This window comes from Bos javanicus, chromosome 2, assembly GCF_032452875.1.
Source record: "Bos javanicus breed banteng chromosome 2, ARS-OSU_banteng_1.0, whole genome shotgun sequence".
Lineage (NCBI taxonomy): Eukaryota > Metazoa > Chordata > Mammalia > Artiodactyla > Bovidae > Bos > Bos javanicus.
Genome location: NC_083869.1, coordinates 26,115,283 through 26,127,468, shown reverse-complemented (window position 1 = coordinate 26,127,468; position 12,186 = coordinate 26,115,283). Strand labels below are relative to the sequence as shown.

At 40.0% G+C, this 12,186-nt stretch overlaps 1 protein-coding gene across 1 annotated transcript in view; it reads left to right on the top strand.

The window, feature by feature from the left end:
- MYO3B (myosin IIIB) overlaps positions 1-12,186 on the top strand; it is a 372,181-nt gene that overhangs the window by 99,191 nt on the left and 260,804 nt on the right. The window contains exon 3 of the mRNA XM_061435661.1: positions 1,385-1,540. The gene's annotated coding sequence lies outside the window, so the exon portion shown is untranslated. The remainder of the gene's footprint in view (positions 1-1,384; positions 1,541-12,186) is intronic.

Sequence of the window (12,186 nt, the reverse complement as noted above, 5' to 3'; positions counted from 1 at the left end):
AATAAATACAAAAGGCTCCTGGACCTATAAAAGTCAAATGATTGATTTCTTCCCATAGCAAGACAGAGGTGGTATTTATAGTTGTGCAGGCAGCAGAATGGAGATAGTCTGGGTTCTTTTGGCTTTTCTAGTTGAAAGCTCCAGTACCAATAGATAGGAAATCCTCTGAATCAAGTCTAAAACCAAATAACTGGGAAATTTACCAAGTATCTTTCAGGACCTGAAGTCAAGGGATACAAAAGTGGTTTGAAGTACAAAGATTAAGGCCTTTTAATAAAACCAACAGTTGAGGAGTGTGTCTTCTTAAATGTTTTGAAAAGATGCTCAAGGTGAGGCTGAACATTTTACCATTTGTCAGTGCATTTCATTATTTTAAGTATGTTGTGTTTCACATGTTGCTAGCACGTCACTATTGGGGAAACTGAAAACGTTTATTTTATGGAGTGGGCAGAAAGACATCCACTGTTTACCCTAAGTCTCCAGTGTGAGCTAAGGACTGATAACTTAAAAGTGTGGATGTTGAAATTTCTTTCTCCTGTCAAGGGCAGCTACTCAGAATGGAAATACGATGGTAATTGGAGGGGTATTCATCAGATTCAATTTCACTAGAAATTTCCTGTGTCAGAATCATCTTTAATAACATACAGCACACAGCAAAATGTACTGAATCATTGTTTTCTTTGAAAAGGGCATTGAATCTGAAGCAGAAAGTGGTTACAACCATGCAGTTTTAACCAATTAACCACAGAGGAGTTTAAATACAACCCAGTTTTTACCATTTTGAATGGACTTTTTGTTCCCTGTTTGAATAATTCCATTCCAATTCATCTGAATTATATTGTAGTCACTTCCTGTTCTGAGGTTTTTCTGCTTCTTCAGAAGATATTAGAAATCAAGGGATTGAATCTTCTCTGTGAAGATTTCTTTATGATTCATTTCTGTCCTTGCAAACTCCGAAATGCATTTCCCCAACCACCAAATACTGGACATTTCATATACTAGGATTTCATTTAAATGATAATGTATAATTTTATATGCTTCTAAAATAAAGTAGATAGACTAATCAACTTGACTCCATTGTAAACATTTTTTTGTAATGAAATTGTAGTCTGACCAATCTATCTTTTCAGTATTTTGAATATTTCAAATTAAATTGATTGTGTTTTCAATACATATTTAAAGCATACAAAATATATTTCTGATATTTTGATTAGTTTGACTGGTAGAGAATATTTTTCTCTATGTTCTGCTACCTATGAATAAACAGCTATGTAAGGTTAGTGATCAGGTTTTATAAATGAGCTTTTTCTCCTCTCTCCCATATTTACAGAGAAGCCAGGTGTCTCAGATAATACTTGGACTGTTTGTTGATTTTTGTGAACAGGTGTCTCATTAAAGATTTTGAAAAGCGACCTTCGGTCACACATCTCCTCGACCACCCATTTATTAAAGGAGTCCACGGAAAGCTTTTGTTTCTGCAGAAGCAGCTGGCTAAGGTCCTCCAAGACCAGAAGCATCTAAATCCTGTTGTTAAAACCAGGTATGGTCCTCAGCATTTTTCTGCTTTCTCTCTCTCTGGTTATTTATAAAAAATGGCATGTCATGTGTTTTGATTTACCCAGCATTATTACTGGTAATTATCACATCCCTGCATTTCTGAGTTCATTTACATGACATTAAGTACTCCATGTGCAGTAGATGACAACAGCAAAGCTTCAGAAACTAGCTGCCCATTTGTGCTGTTATGGCTAATTTGTCTCAGAGTGGCTGAAATCTCACTCTGTCCTAGTATTCTAGTTAAAACCCAACACACATATATATTTAATATAAATGTAGATTTTTAAAAATTCCACCAATAATGAAAACTGGGTGAAACCAGCCATGGCTGAGATTGTGTGAGAAATCTTTACTTGGCTGTTGCAGGCTGGAAAGCAGACGTGTAGGCTATAAAGTGGTTTTGGAAAGATTATGAGTTCAACACTGAAGATTTTTTCTCTAAAGTGCTTTGAGCCCATTTCCTTTTGTTAAAAATTCCTTAGGAGCAATTTAGTATTTTTATATGAGTTTTTCCTCCAGATATTGTCTATGCTATCTAAAGTAACTGTGATTCCTCCCTCCTCTACTTTTGTAGCGTAGATTTTTTAAAAAAATGTTTATTTTTAAAGGCAGTTCCTTAAGACAGTATTCTGTGGTAGTCTCTAAGAAATAGATGTTTGGTTTCTGTCCAGAGGGTGGCAGAATTTCTCTTTTAAAATATTAAATGCGAATAAAGCTACTTCCCCAGCTCAGCAATTACTTGGTTTTATAAAACTAGCCAGGATGCAGATAAGCTCTAATCCATTATTATTAAAAGAACATTCACAGGACTGGAGGTGAAGAAACTAAAATATCACAAGTCACAAGTTCTGGAAATATTCATGTATTCTGCAGAAAACTGTTTACAAATCAAAAAGCATCAGAACTCTGGAAGCTAGAGGCATAGTTTCAAGGTGACTATATCTTGCTGATTTTTTCCCCCCCACCACCAGGTTCCCTTTTTGATAGCTCAAAACAAATTTTTTCCTACTCTTTTCCTTTTTCCACTGCAATTTCTGTTTCTATGGCTTGCCTACAGTGTAGAGAAATTCTTGTCACTTGGTACCTTTTGAAGCAGTAGAATTTGTGTTCAAGCCTCAGGGAACTGAAATCTTTTCTTCTTCTGCTTTTGTTCCTATGCCAGCCACCACTCCTCTACCACTCACCTTTACACACACACACACACACACACACACACACACGCAAAACCGCCATGAGAAATGAAGATTAAAATAAAGTACAAACCAAGGGAGAAACAAACCCTGCATTTAAATACTTTACATTGAGTCAGGTGTCTTCTTGTTTCTTCTGATTTGCTCCAGAGCAGTTTCTGAAACTTAGTTGCAAAATGATTCAGCTTTGTACTTTTGTTTGATTTTGCATGTCCAGATGTGTGTCCTCTTTTTAAAAATTTTTCTCCATTTGCCATAGAAAGCCAGGGCTCCAGGCTCTCTCCCCTCCCCCTCTAATTTCTCTTTATGTGTGTTAATTCTTTTGATGTCAAAGGCCTCATAGGGTCAAAGACCCTTCTCTCAGGGTCTTTGTAATCTAAAATTTCACTCAGAAGTGTATGTTTCTTTGAAAAAGTCACTAAAAAAATACAACCTCACAAATAGGTGTCAAAACTTTAAGCAGGCACTTCTTTAGGAGAAAGTAAAACTAATTCTAAAGGAAACATAATGCATGTAATTGACACATCTTACGACCTAGCCTATATTATTACTTCCTCTTAGCAAATGGCAGGGAGCTGGCTACATAGGTGTTTGTTAAGTCCAGAAAAATTCTTAGATAATGTTTGATGCTGTTAATTCAATATATTTAAAGTTGTGAGTTTCCAAGTTAAGGTGGAAAAAGCAAAGAATAAGTGGGGTAAGTGCATAGATGAGTGAGGCAAGTACCCAATTTACTTTTTTTTCTGCACAGTTTTGGTCACACAGCAGGTGGTACAATGCAGTGGTTTAAAAAAAAACCTGACTCTGCCAGGTTTGAATCCCAGCTCAACCACTTACAGACAAGTTATTAAATCTTTCTGTTCCAAAATTTCTTTATCTGTGAAATGGAGATTATTTTGAGAGTTGAGTCAATACATTAAAAAATAGTTAATGTTGATAACGGAGTTAAATAACTCTGATAACGATGATAGTTGATAACTCAGTCATTGTTAGCAGTAGTTGTAGTTGAATACATTTGAGATTTGTTTAATTCAGAGTCCTCCATTTCTTTTGGCCTTAATCTGTGGAAATTCATCTCTATTTACTTACCAAACCACATCATGAGAATAAACAGTACAGAGGTATTAAATGTTACAAATACAAATTTCTGTCTCTTATTTAAAATCTAATTTATTCATTCCAGAGACATTTATGTGTGTATATGTGTCAAGCCCTCTGCCAAACAGAGGAACTACAAGGGAAATCAGATACAGTTCCTGATAAAGAGCTAATAGTCCAGTGTGTGTAATAGACAAGAATCAGATGAGAACAGCTCAGCATGAAAAGTACCTGGATAGAAGGTTTCCTGGGGTACTTCCCAGAGTACTTGGGAAAGGAACAACCTAGAAACTGTTGGGAAGGTGATCCTTGAACCATCCTGAAGAACAAACAGAACACAGTTATTCCACATGGAGGAGAAGGATGAGCAGAGGGCAAAGACACAGAGGCTGAAGAGAGCTTACGGGATTTGGTGAACAGTTGGTTGGTATCACTGGAACTTGGGGGAAGGGGGTGCAAGGAGACAGGGGCCAGGGCAAGATGGGCTAAGGAGCCTGGATGTGTTCTTAGGCACTGGGGAGCAGCAGAAGGATTTCAAGAAGGGATGTGCTTGAGGAAGACCATTCTGATGGCAGTGATGGAATGGAGTTGGACAGAGTTGGAACTAGGAGGGCAAATGAGAGCAGATTGTGGCAACTGTAAATAACAGAAGATATTAGTTTGGTGCAAACATAATTGAAATTTTGGACCATGAATTTTAAATCATTATAACTAGGCTAAAACACATCTTTATTAATCAAAACAGGAACCATTATAGTCAACACACTTTTGCCAATGAAAAATAAGTTTTATATTCCTGGAGCATAAAAATCTGCTTTGGGATTTGATGAACTCTTAGAAAGCTATTTTCTGAGTCCTGATGGTTGTAGAAGCATTTTCCCTGCAAAAAAAGTTGTCCAGATGCTTAAAGAAGTGGTAGTGGGTTGGTGAGAGGTCAGGTGAAATGGTGGATGATGAAAAACTTCGTAGCCCAATTTATTCAACTTGCGAAGCGTTGGTTGTGTGATGTATGGTCAGATGTTGTGCAGAATTGGCCTCTCTCTGGTGACCAGTGCCGGCTGCAGGCATTGCAGTTTTCAGTGCATCTCCTTGATTTGCTGAGTATACTTCTCAGATGTAATGGTTTTGTCAGGATTCAGGAAGCTGTAGGGGATCAGACCAGCAGCAGACCACCAGTGACCATGACCTTTTTTTGGGGGTACAAGTTTAGCTTTGGGAAGTACTTTGGAGCTTCTTCTCAGTCCTGTCACTAAGCTGGTCATCATGAAATCCTCTTTCTGTCACATATCACAATCCAATAGAGAAATGGTTTGTTGATGTTTTGTAGAATAAGTGAAGACGACACTTCAAAATGATGATTTTTTTGATTCCTGGTCAGCTCATGAGGCACCCACTTGTCAAGCTTTCTCACCTTTCCAATTTGCTTCAAATGCACAATGACCATACAGTGGTCGATGTTGAAGTTCTTCAGCAACTTCTCACGTAGCTGTAAGAGGATTAGCTTTGATGATTGCTCTCAGTTGGTCATTGCGAACTTCCTGTGGCTGACCACTGCGCTCCTCATCTTCAAGGCTCTCGTCTCCTTTGCAAAACTTATTAACCCACCACTGCAGTGTATGTTCATCAGCAGTTCCTGGGCTAAATGCATTGTTGATGTTGCAAGTTGTCTTTGCTGCTTTACGACCCATTTTGAACTTGAATAAGAAAATCACTTGAGTTTTCTTTTTGTCTAACATCATTTCCCCAGTCTAAAATAAATATAGATAGCAAGTAATGTCATTAGCAAAGAAAAAAAAAAAAGTAAGAAATATGCATTTAAATGATGTATAACCTAACCACATTTCTTTAAGAATGTATTTGAATATAAAATGGCAAACTTCAGCAATGCAAAGCCGCAATTAATTTTGCCCCAACCTTATAGTATGATGATAGTATCATCAGGACTTAGTGGTGAATTGGAGAGAGATTAGGGAAGAGAGAAGTGTTACAGTGTCTGCCTGAATTGGGCTCCTTACCCTGCTTCAGACTTCAATCAAATAGAAACTGCAAGACACTGAGAAACAAAGACCAGTGAAAAGGCTTTTTTTCCTCTTCATATCCTATCAGATGCCCTACACAGCCCATGCTATGCTGTGTACTTACAGATTCACACAAAGGTTCTAGCTTTCTGCCCAAAGAAGTGTTCTTCAATAGTCCAGACAGTACTGGGCCCCTCAGCAGCACAGACTTGTTTAGTTTTGAGAGTTAATGTAGAGAAATGAGAACTATAGCCTATAGGGTGGACATATTTTACTGTTCCTGCAAAGGCAGGGAATGTTCTATCCACTTTAGTACTTTCCCGAGAGGAGAGAAAAGTTGGTATTTTCAGGGGGCTGTGGAGCAGAAGGCAGAGAAGGCAGAAGGCAGAATGGGGAAGAACTTGGATAGGTGAGGGAAGGATCGTCTAAGGAAGGAGGCACTGAAAACAGAGAAGGTAACAGAGGAAGCACAAGGGAGGAGAATTAAGCATCTAAGAGAAAGACTGACCTTAGAAAACACATCTAGGTTGGGAAGGACACAGAAAGGTTGTGATACCCAGAAAATATGAAGGGCAGGGGGAAGAGGAGATGCTATGAGGACATTGATGTTGTATGGCCTTTAGCTTTCCAAAAAAGTAAGCAAAGTGGTCTCAAAGTTGGGAATGGGCTGTGGACTCCAGGGAAGTGTTAAATCTTTGAAATAGCCAATATGACAAATATGATAAAGAGTTTATTAAAGATGGATGTAACTATTACTCAATAGCACAGAAAACCCAGGTGGAACTTCATCAAATAGCAATGTATTTTAGTGGAATTAATCAGTGTCTAAGATAATGCATGCAGAGCATTCAGGAGACCATTTGGCATTAGAACCTCCGTAAAATTGTACCATTAACACTGTCACCTTTTCCATCTATCGTCTCTCGCAATTCTTAGCCACAGGAGCTGGAGGAGACAAAGAAGATACTGTGGTCTTCAGGTTGGAGACTGGGTTGGATGGACATTATGGGTGGACATGGGGGCAAAAGAATCTGAGTAGGAGTGTATCCCCGAGGCCTTTTGGGAGTGTGGAAGAAAAGTGAAGCCAGAGCGGTTTATTGACTTTGAACATGCGTCTGGGTCAGGGGACTGGTGGTTACAATGAAGACAGAGAGCAGATGCAGTGAAAGGATGGTGAGAAAAGAGATTGTAGAACTGAGTTCTCAGGAACCTTTGAGAGATTACTGGGAACTAGTCACAGCACAATTGTGGACAGCTTCAGTAGAGGAGAAATAAAAATTTTTAAAGAATCAACAAAGAAGACTCTTGAAATCACAATGTGAAAAGAATTAACAAAGTGATTGGTTCAGTTTGGCCACTCAGTCGTGTCTGACTCTTTGCGACCCCATGGACTGCAGCACGTCAGGCCTCCCTGACCATCACCAACTCCCGGAGTTTACTCAAACTCATGTCCATTGAGTCGGTGATGCCATCCAACCATCTCATCCTCTGTCATCCCCTTCTCCTCCTGCCTTCAATCTTTCCCAGCATCAGGGTCTTTTCAAATGAGTCAGTTCTATGCGTCAAGTGGCCAAAGTATTGGAGTTTTAGCTTCAGCATTGGTCCTTCCAATTAATATTCAGGACTGATTTCCTTAGGACAGACTGGTTGGATTTCTTTGCTGTCCAAGGGACTCTCAAGAGTCTTCTCCAACAGTTCAAAAAGCAGTTCAAAAGCATCAGTTCTTCAGCACTCAGCTTTCTTTATTGTCCAACTCTCATATCCATACATGACCATTGGAAAAACCATAGCTTTGACTAAACAGACCTTTGTTGGCAAAGTAATGTCTCTGCTTTTTAATAAGCGGTCTAGGTTGGTCATAACTTTTCTTCCAAAGAGCAAGCATCTTTTAATTTCAAGGCTGCAGTCACCATCTGCAGTGATTTTGGAGCCCCCGCCCCCAATAAAGTCCCAGCTCTTGTCTCAGTGATAAGAAAGTGTTGACTTCCGAATTTTTAAAATTCAAATCAAGGCAAGAACAATGTGTTTAATACCTAGAAGTGGGGCAGGTCTGCAAAAGACTAGTCAAGTGCAGTAGTGAGAAGAAGGGAAAGAGTAGAACAAGGAGTGATTGGTAGGGTATGGGAAAACCGAAGCCTGGTATCAGGAGAAGGAGTGAGAGAGAAAGGCAAATGGGGGCCAAGTGCTGGAGAAGATGACTTAAGAGTGTGATGTGAACTTTTTCAAGGAGAGAGACTGGTCAGGGAGAACAATGGATGGGAAAAGGCAGAGGGGAGCAAGGAGGAAGCTCCTTTCCCCTATTCCCTCACTGTAAGTGGATGGAAGGTGGGGTAGGGGCGAACAGGAATGTTATAGGGAAATGGTCCATTTCAGCTGTGATGAGGAAATAGATGAGTATTCAGGAGTGAGGTTAGGAATCATGGGGGGCTTATTCACAATAGAGCAGAAGCTGTACTATATATTGTCAACTGAAAAAAAATGTACAACCTAAAAATTGAGAGTTATGCTTTACTTGGTGGACACAACTGAGAACTTAAGCCTGGGATACAACATCTCAGATAACTCTGGAGAACTGCTCCAAAGAGGCAAGGTGGGGGTCCAGGATACATAGAAGTTTTTTTTTTTCTTTTTTTTTTTTTGCAATGAAGACCAAATGGTCAGAACATCCAAAGATTACAGTTAATTAAAGAAAACCAGATATCTCAAGTTAAGGAATTTAGTGCCTCTCTATGTATGGGAAGATACAAGATTGTGGGCTCCCTGGAATCATTCCTTTGATATGCACCTTAGCTATCTGGGGCCAGCATCCTGTGCTTTCCCATCCTGCGTCTCCTCGGGGTGCACCATTCAGGGTGGGTGGAGCAGTTGACTGCTCAATGGTGGGCATCAGGCATCCAGTTTCCATCCTGAATTCCCTCAGAGCTCACCATCAGTGAGGTTGTAATGTGATGGCCTGATGGCTGCAACATCCTTTGTTCAAGGATAAGGCAGGCAGTATTTTTCATTCACAGAATAAAAAAAGGGCTTAAATGGTGAGGTCCCAGGTGCTGTCTCCTGGTCTAAGCATTCTCTTCTGAATGGTACAGTTTGGGGGGACAGCTAGACTGATCCATTCCCTTTTCACATTATGTTGTACTATCTGAGATTTGATACCAATTCTTGATGCTGATTAAATGAGTGAAACTGTTGGAATTTAAGTTTTTCCAGTAATTTATAATTTTGCTGTAGCATATGTTGAATTCAGGAACAGTAGAGAGGTTATGTACCCAAAGCTGACTCTCTCTTGAAGGAGGTTAAATAACCCTGATATTCCATGAACAACAGTTTAGAGTTACATTTTTACTTAACCTGTCAGGGATACTGTGAAACAATTTGGCCATTTCCCTTACATCAGCTCCCATTTCTTTGACTTTCAAAAGGACTTTTTCCCCAAATCACTTTTGGAAATCCCTGAATTCATCAATATCATCTGGTGTGTCCTATCACTATCAAAGTTAGAGAAGATATGAATTTTTAAAAAAGCACTTCACAAGGGTTAGTGGGAGAAGAGTAAAAACCACTGTCTACAGTGGCCGTGGAGGCAGGGAAACCAATGGTTGGCTGTGCTGTGACCTGACCCTCTCCCACCTCCCAGCCTCCCATTGTGGATTCAGCTTCTGGCCTCAGGAAAATTGCAAAATCCAGCCTGCTGTTCCTTCCCCAGTGGGTGGTTTGGGATTAGCTGAAACCACAAATGTTAAACCCTCAAATGCCAAGGGTCTACTACCAAGTATTACTTGGTAGAGCAATTAAGTTGCTGGTTGTTTCCTGCTCTGTTTAATGGATTTTGATTATACTCTTGCAATTTGCCTAAGGCTTTAAAACAATGATTAAAACAATGACCTCAGCTTTTCTGATTTCTTTTCAAACAGCAGCAATGACCTTTAAAAACAGATATTTACTTCACTGCTTAACTGCTGAGCTTTTTCCAGTAAGTCTTGCTCACTTGCTTCCTTTATTACCTGTAAACATGTAACGCCCCAATACACACACACACACACACACACACACACACACACACACACTGTTGGTTTCTTGAACTCCTGTGTAAATGACGAATTTTGAATGATTACTTCATCAAGTGCTGAAGATGATTGACATATAGAAGGTTAAGGATTTTCCTAACAGACAAGAAACAAATCCATACCATAAAGAAGGCTGAGCGCCAAAGAATTGATGCTTTTGAACTGTGACTCTTGAGACTCCCTTGGACTGCAAGGAGATCAAACAAGTCAATCCTAAAGGAAATCAGTCCTGAATATTCATTGGAAGGACTGATGCTGAAGCTCCAATACTTTTCCACCTGACTTGAAGAGCCAACTTATTAGAAAAGACCCTAATGGTGGAAAAGATTGAAGGCAGGAGGGGAAGGAGGATGAGATGGTTGGATGGCATCACCAACTCAATGGACATGAGTTTGAGCAAGCTTTGGGAGATGGTGAAGGACAGGGAAGCCTGCCAGGCTGCAGTCCATGGGGTCGCAAAGAGTCGGACATGACTGAACAGCATATCTGTCTCTGTCTGTCTATAACTAAGTGAATTGATGTTTAAGTTTCTGCTGCTGTCACTGATTCTTACTGCCTGGAGAAGGTAGCTATGTCAAATTAATTTAATATAATTGATAAGATGCTGATTTATTGGAATTACGGTCAAAACTATGTTTAAATGAAAAAATAGGGTGATACTTTAGAGATTTCCCCCCAATTAATTCTTGTATTTTTAATCTTTGTATTATAATGTTTATTTGATACATATAAGCTTAAATTTCAGATCAAGATAGACTAATGTACTTAAAGTTATCTAGGTGGTAACTTCATTCATATTTGGCTCTCAGTAGGATGGTATTAGGCTTCCCAGATGACTCAGTGATAAAGAATCCGCCTGCCAGGCAGGAGACTCGGCTTCCATCCCTGGGCCAGGAATATCCCCTGGAGAAGGAAATGACAACCCACTCCAGTACTGTTGCCTGGGAAATCAGGTGGACAGAGGATCATGGTGGGCTGTAGTCCAGTTCAGCTCAGTTCACTTGCTCAGTCATGTCCAACTCTTTGCTATCCCATGGACTGCAGCACGCCAGGCCTCCCTGTCCATCACCAACTCCTGGAGTTTATTCAGACTCATGTCCATTGAGTCAGTGATGCCATTCAGCCATCCCATTCTCTGTCATCCCATTCTCCTCCTGCCTTTAATCTTTTCTAGCATCAGGGTCTTTTCAGATGAGTCAGTTCTTCCCATCAGGTGGCCAAAGGATTGGAGTTTCAGCTTTAGCATCATTCCTTCCAAAGAAATCCCAGGGCTGATCTCCTTCAGCCAAAATAAATTCTCTCACTGCTTCCACTGTTTCCCCATCTATTTGCCATGAAGTGTTGGGATTGGATACCATTATCTTAGTTTTCTGAATGTTCAGTTTTAAGCCAACTTTTTCACTCTCGTCTTTCACTTTCATTAAGAGACTCTTAGTTCTTCTGCACTTTCTGCCATAAGGGTGGTGTCATCTGCATATCTGAGGTTATTGATATTTCTCCTGGCAATCTTGATTCCAGCTTGTGCTTCCTCCAGCCCAGTGTTTCTCATGATGTACTCTGCATATAAGTTAAATAAGCAGGATGACAATATACAGCCTTGACGTACTCCTTTTCCTATTTGGAACCAGTCTGTTGTTCCATGTCCAGTTCTAACTGTTGCTTCCTGACCTGCATACAGGTTTCTCAAGAGGCAGGTCAGGTGGTCTGGTATTTCCATCTCTTTCAGAATTTTCCAGAATTTGTTGTGCTCTTCACAATCAAAGGCTTTGGCATAGTCAATAAAGCAGAAATAGATGTTTTTCTGGAACTCTCTTGCTTTTTCCATGATCCAGCGGATGTTGGCAATTTGATCTCTGGTTCCTCTGCCTTTTCTAAATCCAGCTTGAACATCTGGAAGTTCACAGTTCACATACTGTTGAAGCCTGACTTAGAGAATTTTGAGCATTACTTTACTAGTGTGTGAGATGAATACAATTGTGTGGTAGTTTGGGCATTCTTTGGCATTGCCTTTCTTTGGGCCTGGAATGAAAACTGACCTTGTCCAGTCCTGTGGCCACTGCCAAGTTTTCCAAATTTGCTGGCATATTGAGTACAGCACTTTCACAGCATCATCTTTTAGGATTTGAAATAGCTCAACTGGAATTCCATCACCTCCACTAACTTTGTTTGTGGTGATACTTCCTAAGGCCCACCTGACTTCACATTCCAGGATGTCTGACTCTAGGTTGGTGATCACACCATCGTGATTATCTGGGTCGT